The sequence below is a fragment of the Xiphias gladius genome, chromosome 17 (assembly GCF_016859285.1).
Source record: "Xiphias gladius isolate SHS-SW01 ecotype Sanya breed wild chromosome 17, ASM1685928v1, whole genome shotgun sequence".
NCBI classification, from domain to species: Eukaryota; Metazoa; Chordata; class Actinopteri; order Istiophoriformes; family Xiphiidae; genus Xiphias; species Xiphias gladius.
This window is the reverse complement of record NC_053416.1, coordinates 2,463,039-2,478,752: the sequence shown is the minus strand read 5'-3', so window position 1 is coordinate 2,478,752 and position 15,714 is coordinate 2,463,039. Positions and strand designations below refer to the sequence as shown.

At 42.9% G+C, this 15,714-nt stretch overlaps 1 protein-coding gene across 3 annotated transcripts in view; it reads left to right on the top strand.

The window, feature by feature from the left end:
* Window positions 1–15,714, top strand: part of sgcd (sarcoglycan, delta (dystrophin-associated glycoprotein)) — a 334,653-nt gene that overhangs the window by 268,209 nt on the left and 50,730 nt on the right. The window lies entirely within an intron of this gene.

Here is a 15,714-nt window from a genome sequence, read left to right as displayed (position 1 = left end):
CAGGAGAGGAAGAGGAGGATTTTTCTTCTTTTTTTTTTCAGAGGCAGAGAAAATTCAAGCTCCGTAAAGACAATGATGGTGGAGAGCTGGTATTTGCCAACAGGGCTCAGCGGGGAGAAGGTGACATGTAATCCTTGACAAATGAGTTTTGTGCTTATGACAGGAGATAAGACGTGACAGAGCCGTTCTGTTCGGTCGGCCTCAAGTGACGCCACTGCGAGAGATGATTTCCTGTGAGAGCAGAGGGGCGTAACGGAGGACGGCGAAGGCAAAACTAGTTCGCTACGAAAAACTGAATTCAAGCACAAACAAAGCATCAGCGTACAATAAAGACCATCCAAACCCTACTGAGATGACAGAGATTCAGTGCAAAGTCTGATAGGAAATGTAATCTGCCCACAGGGGAGTGACAGTTTATGAAGCAGATTCACGAAGCCCTGGGATACGTGCACGCTTTTCACTCCAGTCAAAACACTTTCATCTCGTGGGGACAAATGTTCGCACCAGTTCGGACGCAGTCGTATCAGAACGACTTTACTTTTCTTTCTGTCTTAACTCACCTTTAGTCTTCAAAGCGGTTCAAGTTGTTACAACACTGTTGGTGGCTGACAACAAAAATGGATGTCAGGTTGTTCCCTTTTCGTAAAAATTGGGATTTTGTATTTTCTGCATTTGAATATCATCCTAGGTGGAATGAGCTCTAGATAAAAAAATGAAATTTTTTACACCTGGAGTTTAGCAAGTAGTGAATCTAGCTAGCGTAGATCCGTGGTTCATAGGGACCCTTCGATGCCCACCCTCTTGCTGTTAGGACGGACAGATTATCTACATGGTGGCTACATGATGTGCCGAAGCTCACGTGAAACAAGTGTTTTTTGTGAAAGTAGTCTTACTTCTAACAGAAATAAAGTGGCCCAGGGATTAATGCTGCTGCTGTTTGCACGTTTGAGTACCTTACTTTAGTGTGCAGCACTCTAGTGTGCGGAAGCATGTATTAACTGACTGAGCTTAAGACAAACACAAATTATAAAAAGACATAATTTTAGCAATTTCTAGGCAACACTGACAAATTTGTGCTAAAGACACGTAGGAAAATAACTCATTTTGTCTTTTTCCGCTCTTTTCAAACACATTTTGAGCGCCTCATTGTAAGAGTGTGTGTGTGTGTGTGTGTGTGTGTGTGTGTGTGTGTGTGTGTGTGTGTGTGTGTGTGTGTGTGTGTGTGTGTGCATGGTCACAAATACACTTTCATTACCTCATCGGCTTAAAGAATATATTCAGTGATGACACAGCAGGATGCAGTGGATACACATGTCATGACAAATTGGAAGGTCTTGCACCATATACATTCATTTACAGTCATTTACTGTCGTCGGCTTTTCCGTTCATTAAGCCGAAGGGGAGATGATTGTGCAAGCATCGTGGCCCGCTCCAGTGAACAAACAGTAACGTAATTACATCTTTTTGCTCTAACCCCATCGACACCCGGTTCTCCTCTCTTGCTTTACGCTTAAGTGGCTTCACGGTCAGAAAAATCATGGTATTCACCAGTGTCTGGCAGTTATCACGTGTATTATATATCGTCTTGTTCCACCTGCTCATTAAAGCTATAAGACCTTTACACTGTAATATATTCAAACCCGAGACTCTTGTGTTTTTATGCCTGCGCCGTTCCATCAAATGGAAATAGTCCAGGGGTTTTGTGCATTATTTAAACACTTTTATTTGTAATCACTGACCCACCAGCAGGTAATTGAGTTTTAAGAAGCCATATTTCCAAGTTATGAGCCCTGCAACAGTTTTTTTTTTTTTTTGTATATACATCTATGCATCATATAAATATTGGCTGGAATTTGGCCAGTAGAAGGAGTGTAAGTAAGAATGGTGGCAGCAAGGGACCTTGACTACCGTTATACTTTGCACCATTGTAAAAACACTTCTCCGTGTTAATTAGGTTGAAAAAAAAAAAATCTGCTGACCATGCTCAACAAGGACAGATTTAATCACAACTTGTTCCTTATATCTTGTACATTCACTCTTACAGCTGGATAATTAGGAGGGAACTAAAATAAGCTGCAGTGAGCATCATTAAGACGTTAAATATTACAGAATCTGCTAGATGTTGAGCACCAGCCAACTAACACACATGCGTTTTTCTGACGCTACCATGTCTTTGATTCACAGTTTATTCCCCTTTTAATTATATTGATTTTCTTCCATCCTTTTCCCTCAATCCCGCTGCATTTTTTTATTTCTTTAATTTCTGCCTTTCCTATCTCCTGTTCCATCAATCATCCATCCGCCCACCCGTTCACCAGTCCATCCGTTCAGTCTCGTTAATAAATAAACAGATATTTGAAGTGTCTCCCTCTTGACTGGGCCGTACATTTCCACATTAGAGCTCCCATGGGCACACTGTCTTTGTCTCTCTCTCTCTCTCTCTGTCACTGACGTTCTCCGACACACACCTTTCAGAGCCCTCTGTGCGAGCAATTGCTCCTCATCCTCGTCTACATTCATTTACATCCTCTCAAGCCTCACTGAGTCAGAGTCCATTACTGTCACCCACCTCGGCAAAGTGCTCCTCTTAACAGAGGGAGACACAGATGGGGGGGGGACGGGCAGGGACAAGTGAGGTAGTAAGGACAGGTAGTGTTGTGAGTTGCTTAACAGAAGGGAATAGTTTATGTCGCAGTATTTATTTCAAAGTCAATACTCTGTGCTTTTCAAATATTTACCTGTTGCTGCCTGTTTAAAGTCAGTATCAAACTTTAATACCCACAAATTGTAAAAACAGCCCCATTATGTTCGCCAGAGTAACTGCCGTCATCGTTGATGTGATTTTCACACGTGCGCTCCTGGTGTCCTTTTTGATTTCCACCTTGAAACGGGAAGAGGTCTCGGAAGACGCTCAACTGTGTTGCCTGTTTTCATTTATTCTTCACATTAGCGTGACCCTGTAGGAGTCGATGTGCATCTGCGGGTGTGTGTTTGACTGCCGCTGTTTTTTTTCTTTGACCGTTTGCTGTGTTGCCTGTGTGCCTGCGCCAGTGGTTATGGTTTACCTTTGATCCTGCTGCGGTTGAGTTTGCCAACCGCTTGTGCGTGCGAACGCGTGCGCGGTTATCGGGTAGTACAACGCTGTCGCCGTGTCCTCCATCACGCGTTAAGATTTTATTTTCGGTTTTGTTCACGCCGACGCCTGTACTGGGGATTTAACAAGAAACGTTGTGGTAAAAGTCCAATTCTGCAAAAATTCAGTACCTAAGGGGCTTGGAGGTAGGCCCATCTGACTCTCTTTATGCCCACTCACAGTATGATTTCTGGCTACGCTATTGGAATGTGCCCAGCAAATTTCATGGCAATCTGCCTTATGACTGTGAAATATTAAAGCTGACGTGCGGTCCGGAGGGTGGCAGAAGAACAAAGGTCGAAATTTAAAAAGTTCATCTTCTGGGGAGCATAAATGTGTCCATTAAATCCTCGCTTTTATGGGTGGTGTAAGATATATCAAACCTTATGAATGGGGGGGGTTAAAGCCAGAAGTTGATCCTGATTGTGATGCTAGCAGGAAGATCTAGACGTCGACAAAACTCTAAATGTCCACAACACAACTTGTCATGGAACAAAGCGCTTGTCAAAAGGAAAGTGTGCGCTGACTTGTGCTACATGTGCCAGAGGAAAGGACGGGGAGTTCCGGCATCGGGACGATAATACTGTATGTCACAGCTGTGCATATGGTTATGATCACATTGACACGTCTTCGTGCTGCCGCTCGTAAAACCAGAGGGGGGTTCTGGTTTCTTCTGGAGCAAGTATTCAAAGGGTCACTTAGGATCTGTTTTGCCGGATTTTTTGAAAGCTTTGTTTTTCAACTGATGTCCTGGATTCACACAGTTTACTAATCTGTGCTAAAAATCAATAAGACCAACTTAGGTTTACAAATGATGATTTAAAGCTAGATCAGTATCCCATGGTGGCAGGTTGTAATTAAAACGTTTGTATGCACACACATTAATCAGTTAATCCAAGAGGATAATACAACACATACTAACACTGACATCAGTAAATGTTTATCCAAATGTACGACTTTTGAACAAAAAGGTTATGCTGCTAAAAGAAGGTAGGGCCAATGCTAAAATGATCCAACCAAACTTCAGTTTGGGTTCAGACGTTTAGTCTGAACTCATCGGGGTCCACTTCAGACTAAGCGAAACATCTCACGGGCTGTGGCTCAGGGGGTAGAGTGGGTCGTTCATTAAAGGGAAGGTCAGTGGTACAATTCCCGGCTCCTCCAGTCCGCATGTCAAAGAGTCCTTGGGCAAGATACTGAAGCCCAAATTGCCTGTGTTGAATGGGGGCTCAGATTAACACACATTCAGTGGGCTTTGTTCTTCATTCAATTAATACAATCCAAAAGCCAAACGTGCACACAGGTTGTGCCCTCCGGAGACAGATATGACAGAACCACATAGAAAAAAGAAAAAAATCAGTATCGAATTCAGTCTTTCAGAGCTCTCCAGTCAGTTGAGGTGACTGACAACACTAAAAAGCCATTGGGAGTAGGCGTAGGGAGAGAGCCGGAGAAGAAACACAGAGGGAGCGAGCGCCAGTGATTTGCCAATTACTCCATTTATCTCCACAGCCGTTTGATGAGGCCGCTCAGGGCTACGAGGATAATCAAACTCCTTGGCAACCGCTGCCCCAGCAGACACACACGGCCCTTTCAGTTCCCAGAAAACCTATTATTATTTTAATGTTAAGTTTTTGCATGTGTCATTATCTTTGAATCTCCATGATTAAGTGCTGCAAGGTTTTGAACATTTCCAATGCAGTCTACCAGTAAGTAATGTTACAATAGGTTCCAAAACAATACTTAGTACACTTTCTTTTTTTTTTTTTACTAGTGTAACGAAATAAGTCAAACTTCTCAAATTCATCAGTGTTTAACTTGAGTGTTAATTTCGTTAATGAAAACTGTGAAGTAATGACCCTATCTTCACGAGAAAAACAAGACTAAAACTGAGGAAAAAGTTACCTTTGAAATGGAGAACTATGACATAATATATTACATTTACAACCATTAAAAACTAAACGATAATGGGGCAGACGGATAAATGGACATGTTTTAACATAGAGTCTGATTCTACAACCTGCATCGGTGGAATCACACGCTGTGGCTCCTGATTGGTAAAAAAATGTCTTGTTCAGAAGACGATTTAGCCGATTTACCTGTTGCACCACTGTTCAGAAGAAACACCTCGTAAAGTTATGCGTCTGTCAGTAATGTTGTCCCACGTTACCTGTTCCTTACAGATTTATGGACTAAATTCATCTACAATTCACTTAAGATTAGACAAAAGGCGGCAACAAAACAGCTGAGACAAACTACGAAAACATGCAGGCAGCACACTGACATTGATATAGAGGGAAGTTAATGCCACTATAATTTGGATGTGGATGTGGAGGTAACATCAACGTTACTCTCAGTCGGCTTTCTTTAGACGTGGCATCAGGAGGAGTGAGTCAGCTCCAGGGTTGGTCGTCCTCTAGATGCTTGCTGAACAAAGATCACAGTGTCGACGGTCTCCAACGACACAGACTCTCGTCTCAAACTGAACCAAGACAATGAGCAGCGGGTGAGCGAATCCGGCTTCTGAATGACTCGCTGCTCTGCGGTGAGCAGCACAGGTAGCTGCAGTAATGCTGGGTCAGCAGGAGCGACGGTGCTAGGTTAGATAAGAGAGAGAGTTCTGTGTACTTCACACACAGCCGTGGATACAGTACTGCATACACTGAAAAGCTTTTCCTGTGAATTAGTAAGTACCTGGTTTGAGCTGCAGATTCTTTCAATAAAAGTTCATCGATTTGACCTTTTATTGAAAGAATAAAAGTTCATCAATAAAAGTTCATCAATTTGAACTTCAATCTCTTCTGAGAAGAAACTAAGTTTTGCAGAAAATGTACACAGATCAAATCATCTACCTTAAATGTGGACAAATACAAACTCAAAGAGAACGAGAAGTAGCAGAGGCTTCCTTCATTCAACATATATATCGGGTATTTGAAATCTACATTATAATGTAGATTATCAAAATATGGAAGATGAAAATCCAGTGCACGATGCATTATTCTTCACATTTGTGAATATAAAGACATTTTTCTGCGTGAATGCAGTTCAGTGCCGTCTACACAACTGAGACTGTCCTCACCAGGAAAAAAACATTGCACTGGTCATTTGTCCAAATGCAGAAAAAGATGTCTGTCTACATTTTACAGACAAGCAAACCCTTGTGGCTGTGTGAGTAATGACTGTCACAATGACCATGAACGGCCGGTTGTCGTAGCGCCTCAAAGGCACCGACAAGTGACTTAGTCTGTTGTTTAGGTCTAAGTACTTGCCACCTCTGCTCTTACAGTAACACAAAAGATTTTGCTTTTAAGTACAAACGATTTGAGTAAAATATCTGCTTAACTAACCGCACATGTTAACTTGTGTGTCCAACACACACGGGTGAATCAACAGCTGTTAAAGTGCTGAGCAGAGCTGGGGATTAGCAGCTGTCTCTTGTCTCGTCCCTTTGACGGATAAAGCTGCCACATGTCATTACCAAACCCATCGTTCCTTCCCCACCAATAAAATACATAATTATACTCTGCATATAACTTTAATTGGCCCAACTGAGGTTATTGGAAATCCATGATACTGCTATCATTGGCTTCATTATGGCTCCTACAGCTATTTACAGTCCAGTCAGACACGCTGACTGGCTACCAGCAGACAGACAGTAAATGAGAACACAAACAGGGGGAATATGCTGATAGGCTGGGTCAAATCATAGTTACAGGCCTTTTTGCGGTTTTGCTTCGACCCACTTTGGCTGCAGATGCGTTTGTCACATGGGAGAAGGGGCAAAGAGCTGTATCACACAGACAATCAGAGAATTTTCAGATGCAATTTAGTCTTGTTTTTAAAGGGCATTGCCCGTGGGCATTTTATGACTGTAGCCCTAAAAAAAAAAAAGAAAAATTAGATTCCGACAGACTGGAAAGCAGCGACTCCAAAGTGTTTCAAGAAATGGCTCCGTGAATTCATCTTTGAATATCTTCGATCCACATGGGTTAAACAGGGCCATGACCGTGTCCAATATGCCCCATCCCAACCCCACCATAAGAATTTTTTTTTTGAGAAGCCATCAACCAAACATTGCAGAATTTACCGAGCATTTAATTTAGCACATTTCATCTGAAAGTGTCACATCCTTCTTAGTTTAATGTGTTTTTTTAAACTGTGAGTTCGACATGATAGGTGCTTGTAGACTATACTACATGTTTACACACGTGGCGTTTGGCATAACACCATTTTTTATCAACGTCTTGGCATCAAGCATTGTGTCTAATTTGCTAAGTTGTATCTGATGTGCTACGTTCCGACTACAGCGCAACATGTTTCCTTGCTTCCCTTTCAGCTTTCTCTCGCCTGTTTATATAATATAATACACTGTAGCTACAGGTAGTGTTTTCTAAGCCCCGGTACGCTGGGAACCCTTACGTCGCTTGAATAAAAGCACTCAGCATTACCCAGTTTTCTTCCTAACAATAGTCAACAATAACATAAACTAATATATTTTTAGTCTTTAAAGTAAAGAATTGTATACTGTAGAATAAGCCTTAAATGATATATAGATGTTTTTAATTAAGCTTGTTTTTGTGGGACTAAAAATTAATTTTTAAAAGTCCCTACCAATGTTTTCACATGCTGAACATTATTTAATACAAATTACGTGTATTTTCCATAAATTGCATGATGTTGACGATTAATTTATCGACTATATTTAAATTTTTTTTCTGGGTGCCATTAAACGAGCTTGTTAGCTGTGACATTATACAGTAATCATCATCAGAGTTAAATTACTATTGTTATGTAATAGTTCAGTTTTTTTTATTATAATCTGCATTCCTAGGCAGCCATAGCATCATTTCGACAAAAAGAACTTGGTGGTGTGCTCAAGGGAACAGTTGGAAAAATGTGAGGAAAAGCTAATAATAGTAGTAAATACTTTTTGAACCCATCCATCCAGAAACTTGAGGTGATTTCAATAAAAAAATAGTATCCGAAAATGTTCACTGTATGCGGCCACCAAGTGAAAAGCTGAAGAGCAGCCGCCTGGTGCCGCAGCAGAGGTTCGTAGGTCACTGGGTCGGCTGATATTCCCTCAACATATTTTTCCTGGGAGCTGCACCCGCTCAGAGCGGCCTCGCATCCGACTCCCCTTCCAAAATAAGCACTGCTCGCCCACGCGACGTGTCCGTGCTGTTTCCCCCTCGGAGCTCAGGAGGAAACCGCAGGGCAGCCGACGGCACTGATAAATACGGTACACAACTCACGGCAGATGCGGGAGTCACCTTGGTGCTCAGGATCACCGGCACGTTAACACCTCTGCTCTGGAGCGAACCAGCTGGAGGAAGGCAGGTGACGACTTATAGCTGATGCAGTTACTTACAGCAGCTCTGAAGGGATCGAGATCACACAGCTACTTTCTACAGCCATGCCTATGGACAAGCCTCTCCAGCAGTAACCCCCCCCCCCCCCACACACACACACACACACACACACTAACCCAACCCACTTAACCCACTTTACTTTGAAGCAAACATAATTCCATCCAGTCCCCTGCCAGCGAAAGTAATGAGGGTACAACTTTTCTGTTATCATGCGAGGAGGTCACTGTGGTTGATCAGGTGCACTGAGCTTCTTCACTCTTATATCTCGGACCAGAGTTTGTGTCTTGTTTCACGTTTCAAGTCCCCACTGACGGTTTCATCATTTTACCGAGACCACAGTTTTTCCTTAAACATCACTCAAGATCAATGTGAATCATTTTCTAGTCGCCACGAGTGCATGTGCAAATGTTGGCCGCGAATGCTTTGCAGAAACGTTCGATCTGATCGTTACTTCATGTTTCCTTTCAGCCAGCGCAAATGAGTTGCTATAGGAATGTAATTCAGAGACACAGCTGATTTTTCCAGACTTCCAGACGTCTGACGGGCTCAGACAGTGAGCGTAACTACAAACCTTCAGGTAAAAAGCTAATTTCCCTGAGCTGGGAATTGAACCTGGGTTCGTCAAAGCTGAAGGTAGATGTGTTCAAATGACTGAATCAAACGCAAACCCTTCTGTAGCACGTCTACTTCATGTCGTCCTTCTGCGTTTGGAAAGCAGATAATTCTTCACTTCTTATTGTTTTGTGTTTATCAAGAAATGTTTTCATGTTCGTAATTAATTTTTCTTTTCTTTCACATCTACACGCACGCACACGCACCTCACACTGCCTTCGTCGTAAACAGAACTCGTAGGTTCAGAAACGATCCAGAGTTTCCAAGGGCCCCGCAAAGTAACATTACCTGCTGATATTTTTCCTTTGTTGTAATTATAATTAAACTCCTTTCATTACCCTCAATTATGTCCCGTGTCCCACTCTGTTAAGTCTGGGCTCATTCAAAATGGGTTTGGCCCCTGATAATAGTACAGGACGGACTGTACGGGGAAGAAGTGAGCAGAGAGAGGAGGACGGGAGAGGAAAGGAAAGGTGAAGAGAGAGAAAGGTAATTGGAAGGGAGTCTTCACCCCCTCCTTCCTCCACACGAGATGTGCTATCAGCAGCCAGTCTGCTTTGACGCACTCACTAAGTAATTACCACTCCACATTACGGCGCTCGCTCTCTGTCATATTCTGCAGAGGCAAAGGATGGCTGTATGGTCATGGCAAAGCATTGTGAGAGAAAAAGATTTTCACTTTTCTCTCTTGTCTGCTTTCAGATATGATTTCCTTTTACCGGAAAGACTTCCTCTTCTCTGGTAGTCCGAGATTAGAGTCAGGCAGCTCTTCGGCGAAAGTCGCAATCGGCGATAAACCCGTGTTCAGATGTGGCCACATTTGCAGCCTCAAAACGCATCTGGCTACCGGATGTTACACGTGTAGAGATCGAAACGATTCCTTAGAAACAGTTTATTTGGATTTGATTTGTGATTTAGTGTCTGATCTGACAGGAATTAAAATAAAATAATAATTTCCTCAATTTTCATTTGAGGAAATTATGGATCTTCAAAATGCTGCTGACGAGTTCTTGTTGACCTCATTCCCCGGGTCGGCACCTTCATTCTGAATTGAGCATGTTTCGGTAACAATGTGTGCCGGTGCACGTTTCAGTAAACAAAACCACGCCCGGCCTCGGTAACCGGGAGGAGTTTGGAGCATTAGCTGCTAAGACTAGCGTTACTAACCCTGGGCTGACTGTGATACAGCTGCACAGTGGAAGGCCGTTAATGTCCGTAGCGTTGTACAGGCCGTGGTAGCACCGACGTCATGATTGGGCGCTATATAAATAGAATTGAATAGAATTGAATTGATATGAATTGGCATTGAATCCAGTAGCTTGAAGCAGGTATGTGACTGTGAAATTTAGCAAGTTAGAAGGAGCGTGAACGGCGGCTTGCACACGCTGACACATACGCTGTGGCCACAGGCAACACTAAATCCCTGGAGTGCTTTTTTAACGTTTTCATTAAACTTTTAATCGAGGCAGAACCAAATCATTGTCTTAAAAAGCAACGTTTTTATGTCTTTTGTGTTTACACAGTCTCTGTCTTAACTTCGTGACTGAAACAAAATGGAATCAAACTCAAGTCCTCCCCCTCTATTTTCCAGGACGTCCAGCCAAATTACAGCAGCAGTTCAGCTAACATGCAGTGAAATGTGGGACTGAGGCAACATCTGCATCACCCACTCTGGTCCCTCAGAGACCGGTCTGAGGATGATCCACTGAAAGTGGGATCGGAGTCAGAGTTTCAGATGGCAGATGGACGAAGCTATGCCAAACTCATAACTCTTTAAGAGACTCTTTGTATAATGTAACACTCCGAACTGAAGAAGACAATAAAGAACATCAAATATGAATTAACATTCTCAAGAGAGAGAGATCGAGAAGCGTGTTGGCCTAAAAAGGTAAAAATACATTTTGAAGTGATGGGATTTTAGAAACTGTTTTCCAAGTGCAGAGACCACTGGTTGACCTCCTCTTGCAGGCAAAGACTCCATTTTGTTATATTTGGCTGAACTTTGACTGTCAGATGACTTGGTTTCTCTACTCAACCAGCTGCAGAGGATCTGCAAAGCGTGTTGTTTTGTTTCACTCGTATCGTCTTTAAAGAAAACGTTTCAAGAACCCTCTAGAAATCTTACATTCTTAATATTTAACTTTGACCCCGTGGATAAGATTTTTTATTATGTGATTTAGATAGAATCAGTTACATTATTACATTACATTAACATTACAGGATAGGTATGTCTAAACAGCAGGACCATGTGTTGCATCTTGTTCCACTGCATGGACCAGTGTCAAAATTGTGCTTTACCGTGTCTTGCACATATCATAGTTTTTTATTCATGCTTTTTCCATTGATTTTTAACATACAAATAACAAACAAATGAATGAAACACAAAATCCGAACATTTCTTGTCATATAGTATTGTTTTAATGCATTGTTTCACAGTTGATTAACAGGGCTGTTGACTGACTCTTTGACCTGACCTGATATAACAGCAGCTCCGGGCGGCTGTGGCCCAGGAGGTAGAGGGGTCTCGGGTTCGGTCCCCGGCTCCTCCAGTCCGCATGTCGCAGTGTCCTTGGGCAAAGACGCTGAACCCCAAATTGATTGTGTAGAAAAACACAGTATGTATAAAAAAGGGTCCTGTATGACTCTGTGTGTGTGAATGGGTGAATGGGGCAGTAGTGCAAAGCGCTTTGAGAGGTCGATAAGACTAGAAAGGCGCTATGTAAGTTCAGTCCGTTCACCATTTACCATACACACATCCAAGCTCTGCTGAGGAAGTTACCGTCAACCCGTTAGTATGTCGTTCAATAGTTTCCAAGCTTTTATCCGTCATACTCCCGGCATCCTCTTCGTTATACTTTTTCCCAATGAAAACGAAAAAAAAATGGCTCAACTTCAGGATTTTCACCTTTTCGGGGTCATGACCTGCAAAAGCTAAATCTAACAAGAACTCGCTGGAAAAGAAAGACATCATAAAAACATTCACCCTTGAGGGAGACAGACAGGGAAGCTTTAGGAAATTAATTGGAAAGTTGTAAAAAAAACAAACAAAAAAAAACCACACACTTCATCCAACAAACAACACTCTCACCCTCTGTTCCTCTATAGTTGTGCTCTGGGATTATTTCAACTGCACCTTTGACCTCGGCTTTCTTTCCTTTTGGGCTCTTATTTGTTCTCTGCCATTACTGAAACAGCTCCGACCTTCAGCCACTGTGAGTGACACTCTTCCACAGCTTCCACCAGATCACAGGGTCACGACTGAAAAGGGCTCAGAGATCAGCCGCCCTCTGCACGTCGCTCCAGGAGGTCGGACCCGTTCCGCCTCGGCTGTTTTGTAATGAGTCTGTTTGTGTTTTGATGTTTTCCTCCCAGCTGCTCAGAGGGAGCAGATATTATTCTGCGTCTGTCTTTGCCCCGTGGACCCTCAGTAGCCTGAAGCTACTGCCTGTAGCTTGCATCAGCCTTTTGCCTCCAGGGTTGGCTCGAATGTTATGAGGCCTCTATTGAAATATCTGCCCTTGGGAGAGTGCCTTTTCTCAGAACTGCCTGCGAGGACTTGGAAAGCATGTCCCTTTTTGGTGTGCCGGACCATTTTTCATTTAAGACAGACAGGAAAGATGGAACAAAAAGATAAATTGATAGCATGCCACAAAGATCATAGGAGAATATTTGAACCCAGGAAGGCAGATCAAGCCAACGGAGCCCACTGAGAAAGCCTCCCAAGAGCAATCCTCCCCGGCGGTGGACTGCGCCGACCAAACTAGGGTTTGGTAATTTTCTTGTTGCTAGTGCCAGCGTGTCCTTACCAATACTGGGAAAGGTTCTAGTCCGCTCTGACCTGAACAGCAAAATATGGATTGAAGAACAAGTAAGTGAATAAATCGAATAGAAACCCAACTGCAAATACAAATGTTAGTATGAAAACTAACTGGTACTAATTGCGAGGGCTTGAAGGTTGGGTGGTCATTCACTGTGAGCAGTTAAAAAAACGATAATGGTTCTAGGAAGGGCTGTAAAACGTCCCCAATATTTCATTTTCCGTTCCAAGACAGGTTTCTTATGACTTGGGGATCCATAACAAGTTTTGAGTGGCAGCTCTGAGAGTATAGCTTTCAAACTTTATGCAGTAAAACCCTCTCCTGCGTCAAGTCTAATCAAAGGGGGTTTTTTTTAGTTTTGTTTTTTTTATGATTTTCATTTGCAATAAAGTCCTATTTTTACCACTAACTCCCATAGCAGTAATGACAGCACTACAGTATATGGTGTCTATGGCAACATTACATTAACAATTTTATATCATAGAAGGGTTGTGCAGCAACACGGTCTCTTAACTGTTTGGGGCCAGTTTGAGTTTTAGTGCGACAGAAAACTAAACACATTGGTCCGCGGTAAACCTCAACTAACAGTTCAGCACCCGAGAAAATATCCATCTTCTCGCGAGACTACCTGGGTGATCTTCATCTTTTATATTTCATCAAACCTCTCCCAGCCTCAGTCATATATCCTCCCCGACAGCTTCAGACTCAGACTTTTATTTCCAGCTCTCCTTCCTTCAGAGTGGTCACCGTTAAGCCGTAATAAGATCATGAGAGACACTCCAGAGTTACTGCACGGGGGGGGGGGGGCATCACAGCAGAGAATTTATTCAAGGCGAGACAGAGGCAGTCTACATTTCATGGTTTTATCTGGAGTGAATGGGAAATGTGCTAGTGTGTGAGTGGCCATTGGATTCCTGTCAGCTGACCACATTAAGAAGATGATGAAGAGTCCATTAAACCCCAGTGACTGCAGCTAAGACTGACCTGTGTGTGTGTGTGTGTGTGTGTGTGTGTGTGTGTGTGTGTGTGTGTGTGTGTGTGTGTGTGTGTGTGTGTGTGTGTGTGTGTGTGTGGTTGTGAGTGACTAATAGAATGAACAAACTTAACAGACAGTCATAATCTATGTGAGTTTTGAAGTTGTCCTCTATGTTGAATGGTGTTAACTTTGTTTTTGTTTATTTAGGAAGACCATCCTTGAACATCCTTTAGTCAGTCATCAGTACAATAGATTAGCAACCTTGTTAGAAATTATCTGGCTCTTTGATAAAAAAAAAAGACCAAAGTCCAATCCTGTGTTCATAAAAACTGAATGGGAGAAGCCAGCTACAACTCCCAAGCTGCATTTCATTAAGAAACATCCAATCAGTGGGCCTAAATTTTTGTCAGATGTGTCGCTAACATTGAGCTGAAGCTAAAGATTAGGCTTTTGGAAAACTAAACAAGTAAGAAAAAGAATAACAGGTTCAACTTATTAAGGCCAAAAAAGACTTTTTATGACATTCAGCAGGTGAAATCAGTTTACTTTCAGATTAAAGGTCATTTTTACACACCAAACCACCATAAAAACATGATTTCTCAGAAATGAAAATACTTAAACACTAGTGTTTTTATATTTAGGAACATCAAGGATATCATCAAGGAATTTATGCTAATTTCTTTTGAGGCAATGTACTAACAGATGTACCACAGGTTCACCCACTATTCAGCTTCTGAGTTTTGGAGTAGTGGTCCAAGACGCCCCTGTGGAAAATGAAAAGGTACATGCATAATTACATGTTTTTAAAAAAAGAGTGACCCGCTCAGATTGAGACTCAGCACAGATCAGACCTGCATAGATCCCTGGAAAATTAGAACCAAACCAAAATCTGGTGTACTAACTCTAAAATATCTGTGAATCAACGTCCAAACATTAATCATCAATCGATAGCGTAAACCCTTCACACAGACAATCGATTTCCTAAAATATTCTCTCCCACAGTCACGATGACGTACTGCGCGATCAGACCAGGCACGCGGATCCACTCCGAGCAACTCGGGTGTTCGACATCCTGACACACAGACCCGAGACCCGCGGCAGTCAAGCAGGACCCTATTCCGACCCAGTGGTATAATTCGGACTCGGTCCAACTCGTGTCCCTGGTCAAGTCTTGGTTCCTCGGAACAGAGTGGACCTGTGAAGACCTCTGTTTTGGAGTGAACTATCTAATTTGATAATACTCAGTTCACTGTCAGGGAGTGCACATGCCTTTAGAAACCTATGATAAAAAATGGCTCCTTCATGTGTGTATAGTTGCGGATTGTGTGTGTGTGTGTGTGTGTGTGTGTGTGTGTGTGTGTGTGTGTGTGTGTGTGTGTTTGTGTGCCTCACACCTGGCTGGCTTCAGGGTTCGAGGACGTCTCCCGCAGTCTTGTTTCATTGCTGACATAAATCCAGGCACCAGCGGTCATGAAGCCAGATTAGATTGTAAGCGTGGCGGAGGGAAGGCGCTCTCGCGCCCCCTCTGCTCCGGGCGTCTGCAGCTGGCACCGTCCCTGACAAACGAGGCGCATTCGAGGGCCCTGGCAAAGCCGCTTGCAAAAATCACGGCTGGCATTGTTTGTTTTCCAAAGGCAGTGACAGGCAGCGTGCATCCTATAAGCAGTAGAGAAGTGTAATGCGCTCTCTGTCTTTATCCCCCCTACACGTAATGGGCCATCTGTGTGAGAGAGGAGGCCAGTGCAGTTAGCGCTAATGTAGTCATAACATCTAGCGCGGAAGCATAACCGACAGCCATGATGC